Genomic DNA, 10,158 nt, shown 5'->3' with positions numbered 1-10,158 from the left:
CTACCTTTTCTTATGGTGAATCTAGACCTAAAATGATGCCTGTTTCCAACACATTCACAGGTGGGAGCAGTAAATTTAAGAACCATTATGTCTCAAGAGGAGAATGTTTCGTTACTAGTTAGTCATGCGAGTTTCAGTCATTGGGGTGTTTGTTTTTACTTGGCTTCCATGACAAGCTGAGCTTCCCTCCAAATAGGCATATCTACCAGAGAGCCAGCAGGCATTACTTTCTGGAGTTTACCTGAAAAGCAAGATTGAAACTATAATATTTTAATACAGGGGCTCCCAAACTGTCAGCCATGGGTCATTTGTAGTCCTTGGTGTACTTGATGGTGGTCTGCTTGGAACAGGCAGGTCATATGACTCACCTCATTTCTAGCTGCACCTATAGGAATGCATTAAATAGAGATAAAACCACATAAATATTTTATTTCCATTATTTTTCCATGTTTGTAGAGGTTGTGACAAGCAAGGTGAGATGTTTCAGACTAATAGTTTATTTGCAAAAAAAAAAAAAAAAAAGGCAGTTTTGGCCTACCCAAATTTGACAAAAATTCACTGAATAGTTTCTACCAAAATAGTTTTTTTCAGGACTTAAGTGTCATTCACAAAATGGACAGTGGAAGAAGTGATGGTGCCCACCTTATTATTTTTAGCCCAGTAACTACAGCACTCACCTGGAATGTGGTGTAGGGACTGGTGCATGGGTGGTCAGCCTAATGGCTAGAGTCAAGCACCTGAAACCACAGCTGGAATCAAAGTCAGGTGCCATGCCTAAGATCAAAGCCTGAGCCAGAGTCAGAAGTCAAGCCAGGTGTTGAAACTAGAGTCAATGTCAGGGGTAGTCCATAGCAGCAAGGACTTGGAAGTGAGGCAGGAAAGCAGGGACTGGGAACAGCTGGGGGTCTGGGATAAGGAAGCAAGGAACAGAAGAGGAAGGTAGGAATCAGGCAAGTAGGCAGGCTCCCTAATAACAGCCAGCCAGAGCTTCACCTAACTGTACTCACACAACTTCCCGTACCTCTTTCTGGTTTATGAAGTGAGTCCTAGCCAACCGGTAAGGCTGGACACCTTCGCCAATCAGGAGCTTCATAGATGGGGCCCTTTGCAAACTACAGCTTCACTGACCTCCTTCTCAGTGGTAGCCATGATCCAAGCACTACCTGAAGGCCCAGGTTCAAGGCCCATGAGCCTTCATAGTGGGAGAGTGAGGTTCAATTACCTCCACTGCCTCAAGTGAAAAAGGGTTTTGGACGTGGGGTTTCCCATGCTGAAGGTATCCTAGCCACTGCACTAGAGGGTCACCCAAGGTAGCAGTTTCTCAATCTCTCCTGCTGAAGCTGTTCCATTTTGTTTAAATATTTGAATTGTCACTGGGGCAGAGAGCAAGTGAGAATTAATGCATAGCCTGATTTTCAGGGCATTCACTTCAGATATGGGAGACTCAATCCCTACTCTAATGCCTATTTAATTTTGTATAGAAAATGAAACAGATCAATAGAAGAGACTGAGAGAGTTCTCACACCAGAATACCCCATGATGACCCAGTGGCTAGGTTATTATCCTGTAATGTGGAACACCCGAGTTCAGACTGCATGTCTTTATCAGAAAGGGGAGAATCGAACCTGGGAGTATCATGATCAGTAACACTGGAATCAGAAGGCCTATGTTACCTGGAGGGACTGTTTTTGAGGGAACACAAGGAAAAATGAATATGAGGAGTTGGGTTGGAAGTAACACAGCCCATGGACAAAGCATTTCACAGTGTTTAATAAAGTTCCATTTGTTTAACTTAGCCTGCATTCAGCTTCGCTCTTTGCTAATGAAATATTTGTCTGCTACATCCCAGATGAGTGCCCTAACCACTGGGCTAAAAGTGATAAGGTGGGCAGCTCCTCCTCTTGGTATTTTGTGAATTAAGCCCTTCATTTCCTTTGATTTTATGATAAAAATGCCCAGAAACAAAACAAAACAGTTTGTTCAACCCAAAACAAATTTTTGTCAATATTTTGATTCACCAATTTTTTTTTAGGATTTTCAGATTCAGTCTGAGCTGAACCAATTTTTGTGTTGATTTTTCAGAACTACCAGTAAACCGACAGATCAGTTATTCTCCCAGCTCTGGTCACAAAGATGTTATATAATCCTGCATGGGTGGAGAACTGGTCTGTGGATTATGAATGTGAGAGGAAGTAGCCTGCAAGATAAAGCTGTGTTAAAATGTGCTCCATGCTTTGAGAAAAGTTGAAAAACCTCTGGGGGTTTTTTTTGTTTTATTTTTGTTTTTTAATGAGTAAAGAGCCGAACAGTAGAAAATGAGCATATCTGACATAGCCCCTAGCCCAAGGTAGCTCAGATCTTGGCTGGGGCCTCTAGTTGTTATTGTAATACAAACATATACATGTAAATAATAATAAGGGTTTTTTTTTATATAAAATTGATGGTTCCTGCCTTAGTTTTCCATTCCAAGTACAGACTGTTGTTTTTCCCTCTAGATCAGGGGTGGGGAACCTTTTTTCTGCCAAGGGCCATTTTGATATTTATAACATCATTCGCGGGCCATACAAAATTATCAACTTAAAAATTAGTCTGATGGTGGTACGCGGAAGACGGCTGAGTGTCCGCTGCCGAATTCCCCCCCGCCACCGAAAAGGGGCAAACGGCAGCAGGATTTCGGCGGCGGGCACTGCTCCCCCCCCCCCCGGAACCCCGCCGCCACCAAATTCCCCCCTGCGGTTGCCTTGCCAGGGCCAGACCAAATGATTTTGCGGGCCTTATACGGCCCACGGGCCGGACGTTCCCCACCCCTGCTCTAGATCGTCAAGCTGTTCCTTGTGAAGTTGCACTGACCATTTCTTGTTACTTGTCCATGTGAACTATAGTCTGCTGTACATTAATTATGGCATCTTTTAGGATCTTTCCTATTGTGATAGAGTGTCCTACCAAGCTTGGTCTTGTGAGGCCCCTGTTTGGCTGAACCTGGGAAGCTCTGCAGTGATGCAGAAGGAAATACAGAAAGGTTAAATGGTGTGAAGCACATACAGCTGGTCACAATAACCTATCAAAGTCAGCTGCTTAATAAAAAAGCAGAAGGAAGCAAGTAGTGGCAGTTTGGTAGGGTAGATGTGTTTAGGAAGGCAGTGTGAATGCTAGGAAAAGGGGAGAACTTAAATTTTAATGAGATGGTGGGGGAAACTGCTATGGGTAGGGTATTTTACTGAAGCTATTATTACACTCTGGCAAGGGGAAGGCCATTTTTATTTGCAAGGCTGTCTTTTGTACCAAATACCAATAATTTGAGTCTTTTTGCCTGTTTGTTACACGCTGCTCACCCTTGTAGGGAAAGCCAACCTAGGAAGTCTTGCATATTAAATTGCCTTCCATTGCTCCCTGGATTTCCTAATTTCCCAAGATTCACTTTCTTAAAACCTACTCCACTTTTTCCTGGAGCCCGTTATTTTTATGCTGAGTCAGATAACTCATTTTTTGTGCTGAATCATGTAGCTCATAATCATTAGCACCAAATTTCTGTGTCACTAGGGATGGTATACTAGGCAAATACTCAGTAGAGCCTCAGCCATGAAATTTGGATCTGGAGTTAGATCTTAATTCAAACCTCTCCAGAATTTGGTGGTGATTAGATTTAGTGTTTAGGCATGCAACAGAGATAGGCCTGAGCTAGGAAATTTGGATCAGGATTCCCCAAAGTTTAAGGAAGGAGGATTTCAGATCTTGTATTCCAGTCCAACTCTATCGCTCATGTGTGGATTGTATTCTTTTTCAAGGATCTCCTAATGGAACAAAGCACAGGCAATTTCAGGGTGAATACTACACAGCTAGCATCTATGCTTTACATATTGGACTAATGTGAAAATATTTAGACACTCATATGAAAGTAGCTCCTTTTATTATATTGCGTATGAGGGAAAGATCCGCAGCTGCAGCCAAAATATGCTGAGCACAATTAAGGAGAAAATCTCAGCTCCCTTTATGTTCCTCTGATCATGGTACAGAGGGAGAATAGGATAGTCCTTAATGGCTGCTCTAAATTATACCTGTCTCCCCATGGTTCCAATGGTCATTTCTGACAGTCTGCAAATGCTGGGCAATAGGGAGGCCTGAGCCCTTTTTTCTAAGACACCTCCTATGCCAGGGAAACAAGGGGTGACTGTGACAGTTCTTGAGGTGTCCATGACTGTAAGTCACCTTGTTACCATCTTGCCACCAGCGAGAATGAGTCTTGCTTGTGCTTACCTGGGTGTCATCTCCCTCATACCACTAGCCTGTTAGCCACTCAAGCACTATCTTCTGGGCTATGCCAGACCTTACTTTGTCTTGCAGGTTAACAATGGGTGCACCTCACTCCCTTAGTCCCTCTTGAAGCACTCCCCTGTAGTGTCCAGCCTCTTATCCACTGAACACCCACAGAAGTACTACATCTTCTACCCCCAAAGGAACAGGATACACACCAGCCTGTAAGAGTCAGCTTAGGACGAGAACTTCACTTAACACCACAGCACTGAGATATATTTGTAGTGACAACAATAATACATTTATTCAAGATTCAGGTGACAGTGAGTAAGGATATAGGAAACAAATGGTTACAAAGAAAACAAAATCATAGCATGCTTTCTAGAGATTAAATTTAACAAACCAGTTAGCCTCCTGTCTAAAGAAGTTTTATCTCTCCAAAGTCTTCTGCCACATTTTCAACCAAGATGGGTTGTGATCCTGTGATCATGAATACAAATGCATGATCTGTTTAGCTTCTAGGAACAGGATGATGAAGTGTCTTCTTTGGCTCATAGATCTACCCCCAAAGGTCATTGTCTTTGAACACTTCCAGGATAACCACCTGTGGCTTCTTTTTTTGTTTTGTTTGTTTGTTTTTCCTGCGTGCTGTTTCCCTGTTGATTTCACATCTCTTTGTTGACTTTGTATGTGATTGTACATCCGTTGTGTTAGCTTACAATGCTTAATTCACATCTCGACAGAAAGTGAGGTGAATAAACATCTCTCATCTAACAGAAAATCTGTTTTCACCTCTGGTGGTGACTAATAACTTGATACAGACTCATATTTTCAGTGTATATGCATAATTCCTTACATAGTATCTGTATGTACATTTTCACAGTGATATTAATAACAAGTGTGATCCCGGCTGTCATTTAAGATCTCATATGACATTCTTTGGTGAACCAGAATGTACATACGAGGATCAGGATATTCCTGTAGCCCCCTTGCCAGTTGGCATTAAGGGAATCTCAGGTCACAGTGGCATAAAGCTACTACCAGCTTTTACTTTTACACAGGCAATCTTTAAGGAACCTAAAGCTGGCTTTCAAGCTTCTTTATGCTTCTGGAAGAAACCTGGTAACAGGGCCCTTACAGTCTCCCTTATGTATAGCATCTGTTAGTTGTAAACATCTTGACAGCTAATTTAGGAAAGTTTTCATCTATGGCAGATGCCCCCTATTTCTCCTTTGTTTTTAATTACATGGTAATTTGTTCAAAGTATTTCACTGAAACTCACTTCATTATTAAATTGTATCTCATTATGCTACTATCTAATAGGAAGGCAAGGTGAATGGGTAACACACTGGACTGAGACTTAGGAGACCTAGGTTCAATTCCCAGTTCTAGCATGCTGGGTGACCTTGGGCGAATCCCATTACTGTTCTGTGCCTCTGTTTCCCTATATGTAAAATGAGAGTAATGGATCTTTCCTCCCTTGTAAAGTGCTTTGAAATCATCATATGAAGAGTACTATATAAGAGCTAGGTATTAAACAATGTTAGCATAGTATCACCCTCCTGTCTGTTTTTCTATTCTGTTTTCTATACAGCCTCTCACCACCATGTTAACAGATGGAGACATTTCACCTAATTTGAGTGATTGCAATTAAATTAAAATGCTGCAGATTCAGAAAACATTTAGAAGCCATATGTTCTTATTGTAAGCTTTATGCATATAAGAATCTGGTGTTGCATTTTTTTTTTATTTTATTTTTTTTTTGTAAGCTTGCCTCTTGCATTTCTAGTCCCAGCTGAAAATAAGAATCAAAGTAACAAAAGAGGATGACAGAGTTTACTCTCGGCCAAGAACCAAAACAAATTGGAAATCTTGATTACCTGTTCTCATCAGATTTCCATATCAAATCTACACCTAACAGGTTTAGCCTGACCTATAACCTTTCAGATGCTTACACAAATCTAACCAAACCTCTAACCCCTTTAAGGAAGGGATGTAAAATATGGTAGCCCGTAGGCTGGATCTGACCCGCTGTATTTATGTAGCCTGCTTGACATAGTGAGATTCCACAGAATCTAAACTTTCATTTAAAGAAAAATATTTCTTCTAGTCCTTCTAACTGTAGAAATAACCTTCCAAATATGAACAGATTGTAACCAATGCTGTGTTGTCTTTCTGAGTCTGCAGACAGTCTGAAACAATGACTCAGGGGTATGAAATCCTTTGTCCTCCGTTAATCTGATGTAGTGTCATTTTTAAAGCCCAGCAATTTCACTCCAGTGTCCTTGAATCACTCTAGAAGATGGAATAGGAAGGGAATGAAGCCTGCTGGTTTGGGAATTGGAAGTTACTTCGGGGAAGGAAATGCAAAGAAAAGAACTGAGGAGATGAGAGAGAAACAGAAAGAAGGCTGGGGAAGAAAGAGAAGCAAAAGGCTGGAATAGTGGTGGGCCTAAAATGGAGCAGATTTCATCAAATTATGAATGTGTCATTAAGACACTGAATAAATATATATGTTCTGTTACTACGTCAAGGCTGGGTATTCAGCCCTTGATCTCTGTGCATATCTCTTAGTCGGTATCCCCCTGGGCACTCCGGGAAGTGTATGGCTCTGAATTTATACCCTGCTCCACAGACCACAATTAAACATAGAATTCACCCCTTTTTCTTAAATTGGTTTGGTATCCTGTTTGCTGCCCATCACCACTTAGCAACATCTAGCTTGTTTGTTTCACTTGCCCTACTGATGATTCATATATAACAAATGAAAATTTGGTGATCCAGAGCATAAGGCATGATGATATGGTTCACACAGCTCTTAGTCTCCATTTAGTTATTTTGTGCAGGCTCATTTTTGAAGATTTTTCCTAATTTTATGGTTCATGATAGTAGGGAAGTGATCTGAAGAGACAGAATGATTTCCATTTAAACTGCTTTCTTTTTGTCTGCACTACAAAAACTAATGTCCCTCTGCCAACATTTGCTTAGACATTTTTCAAATCATAGCAGAAATAAATTATGAGCATGAGAATACAGAAATGGAACAAAATCGTCTTTTTACTGTAATGTGCATTGGAAATGAGTGAGTATCCTACTGTTCAGTACATACATGTGAACAGTAAGAGACAATTAATACTCTAAAGACTGTCTCTAGCAAAGCAATCAGAAGCTAGAATGCTGTTTGCCTTCTCAGAAAAAAAGGAAAGAAAAATCTTTCTGTCAGAGGCTCTTTATTTTAGTTTTCCCCTCTGATATTTTATGACCTCACCAGACCTTTTTAAAATGTCATGCAACTATCTTTTACTTTGGTTCATATGTGCTGCTCTGATCCTGGGATGGTTAAATTACTTACTATTCTGTTCTTTGAAGTAGTGAGATAGATACTCCAGCTTAAGGCCCCAACTCAGCAAAGAATATGCACATCCTTAAAATTAAGCATGCAAGTAGTCCCACTGTATTCAAGATGACCATTTTAAATTGGAATGCTTTTGTTTAAGTAATGGAAAATATTTTGCACAAAATTCTTATTTATATCAATGGGAGTTCTGTATATAGAACAGAGGTAAAAAATGGAAGAAAAAACACCACCACCAAGGCAGTGCATGTATGTGTAGGTTATTTCAAGGAGGTATATAAAACAGGTACAGCCTGTTGAAAGTTCACTACATAATAGTAGGGTTTTAAACCTATGTATAGCACTTCCCAAGAACTAAGACACACAAAACATCAAGTTATATAGATCAGCTGTTCCATTTGTCTAAAGCTTCATCCAGGATATAACATTTTAAGCTAATCCATACATCTGTCAGTATTTCCAACTCCAAGTTCAAAAATCCTGTGTCTGATCCCAGAAATCATGAGATTGGCTTACAAATCATGAGTATTTATAAGATGAATACAGTTTGTTTTCTTTAGATTCGCCTTCTGGTTTCAGATGCTTTAGGTTGCACTCACTTCACATTTGTAAGCTTTTCTCTGCAACCATGAGTGCTAGACACTTATTTTTTCAATGAAAACTGAGATTCTCAGATGATAACCTGGTGGAAGCATCTGGGGCTTTAAGAAAAACATCAAATACTGCAAGACTTGAGATGAAATCACTAGAATTGGCAATACTGCTGGCGTTCCTAAAAATTCCATAACTTTAGTTGTGATGATTTGTTGTCATGAATTGATAACACTTTCTACTAAAATTTGACTGTTAATAATTTTAGCTTATTATGTAATGGTGAACATTCTGGTGCATAGCTTATTAACATAGGGTGAAATTCACTCATTGCTCAAAGAGGCTGAAAGAACATCAAGGACATGATGTAGGATACATGTTAATGGCCTTGGGTGAAATTCTTTTTAGGACAGAGGGCCAGCAAGAGGCCTGTGTATTGCAAACCGTATAAGCCCATTTCGAGGACTTATGTTGTACATAGAGGTCAGCTGTTGGCCATATGCAGAGGGGTAAATTTCAAATCTTGTGTGTGCCCCTTGCACAGAGATAAATCCATCCATAAAAAATATCACTCTAACATGCATCAATAAGTTCATTTTCTTGAAAAAGGCAGAAACCAAAGGGAAAAAATCATTTTAATTTCTTCAAACACTGAGACTGCCATACTTTTCTAGTTTGATTTTCTTAGTGAGATAAATATTGTCATCAAAACCCCATCATTATGCACATTAGTGATGGGGATATGAACAATGAAAAAACAAGTGAATATGAAATACTGAATCTAATAAGATAAGAATCTTCAAAAACATTCTACCACTCATGAATGAAAACAGCAATTAATCTTGACATGTTTTTATAAAAGTGTTGGTTCCTTAACAGTTCTCACATTTTTTTTCAATTCATCATAGAAATGAAGGGAAAGGAGACTGAGAAAAGCAGGATCTGAAGTTCTCTGCTTCTCCAGTATCAGCTATTTCAGAAATGGATGCACTGATGTAAGATTATTTAATTTGTGGGCTCCTCAGTGCTCTCAATCCTAAATCCCAGTAATTATTTTCACTTGAAAAGAGTTTTCAATCCTCAGAATAACTAACATTAGTCTAAATATATATACATGGTGTTATTATTTTAGACAGTCTGCATGCCAGAATAAATACCTAGTGAGTTCCTTTGGGGGATTAGTGTGTGTGTGTGTGTGTGTGTGTGTGTGTGTGTGGGTGTGAAAACAGGGTTTTTTTGACAACACTGGAAATTTTCATGAAAAATGTCCTTTTTATTAAAAAAAAAAAAAAAAAAAAAAAGTTTGGGTTTTCATTGAAAAACTGAACATTTGTCTTAAACCAAACATTTTTGGTGTTCAGTTGCCAAAAACTGAAACGTTTTGGGTTTCTGTGTTTTCAGTTTCTTAATGAAAACCCAAATATTTTAAAATAAACTTTTCAATGAAAATGGGGGAAGGGAGGGGAGAAATGTTACCCATCAACATTTGCCAGAAAGTAAATAATTTCTAGATCCCTCGGGTTTAAGACACAGCATTATTATTTATTATATTATAACATCTAGTCAGTGCCTCAAATCAGTTAGGTGTTTTACGTACACAGCAACAAACAGTCCCTGCCACAAACAAATTACATTCTAAATAGAAAAAACAGACAAAAGGTGAGAGGGAAAACAGAGGCACATAGTAGTAAAGGGCCAAATTTCTAAAGCTATTTAGGAGCCTAAATATATGGATGCGTGTTTAGCAGGATTTTCAAAAGCACCTGGGTACCAAACTCCTGCAGTGACTTCCCACAGCAGGTCAGTAGGAAAGCTGCAAACAGAGTCCAAGTTCCATGACACTCAGCTCAGTACCTTCTCTACTGGGCTACACTGCAAGAATAGCCCTGAGGTAGGAACACTATGAAAAGACTTGCACTGGTGTTATATTGATTTACTGACCATATTTTTTTTGTCAAATC

This window comes from Emydura macquarii, unplaced genomic scaffold (assembly GCF_026122565.2).
Source record: "Emydura macquarii macquarii isolate MOO-44397 ecotype Brisbane River unplaced genomic scaffold, CSIRO-AGI_Emac_v2 contig_1045, whole genome shotgun sequence".
In the NCBI taxonomy this organism is placed as follows: domain Eukaryota; kingdom Metazoa; phylum Chordata; order Testudines; family Chelidae; genus Emydura; species Emydura macquarii.
This window is presented reverse-complemented; position numbering follows the sequence as displayed.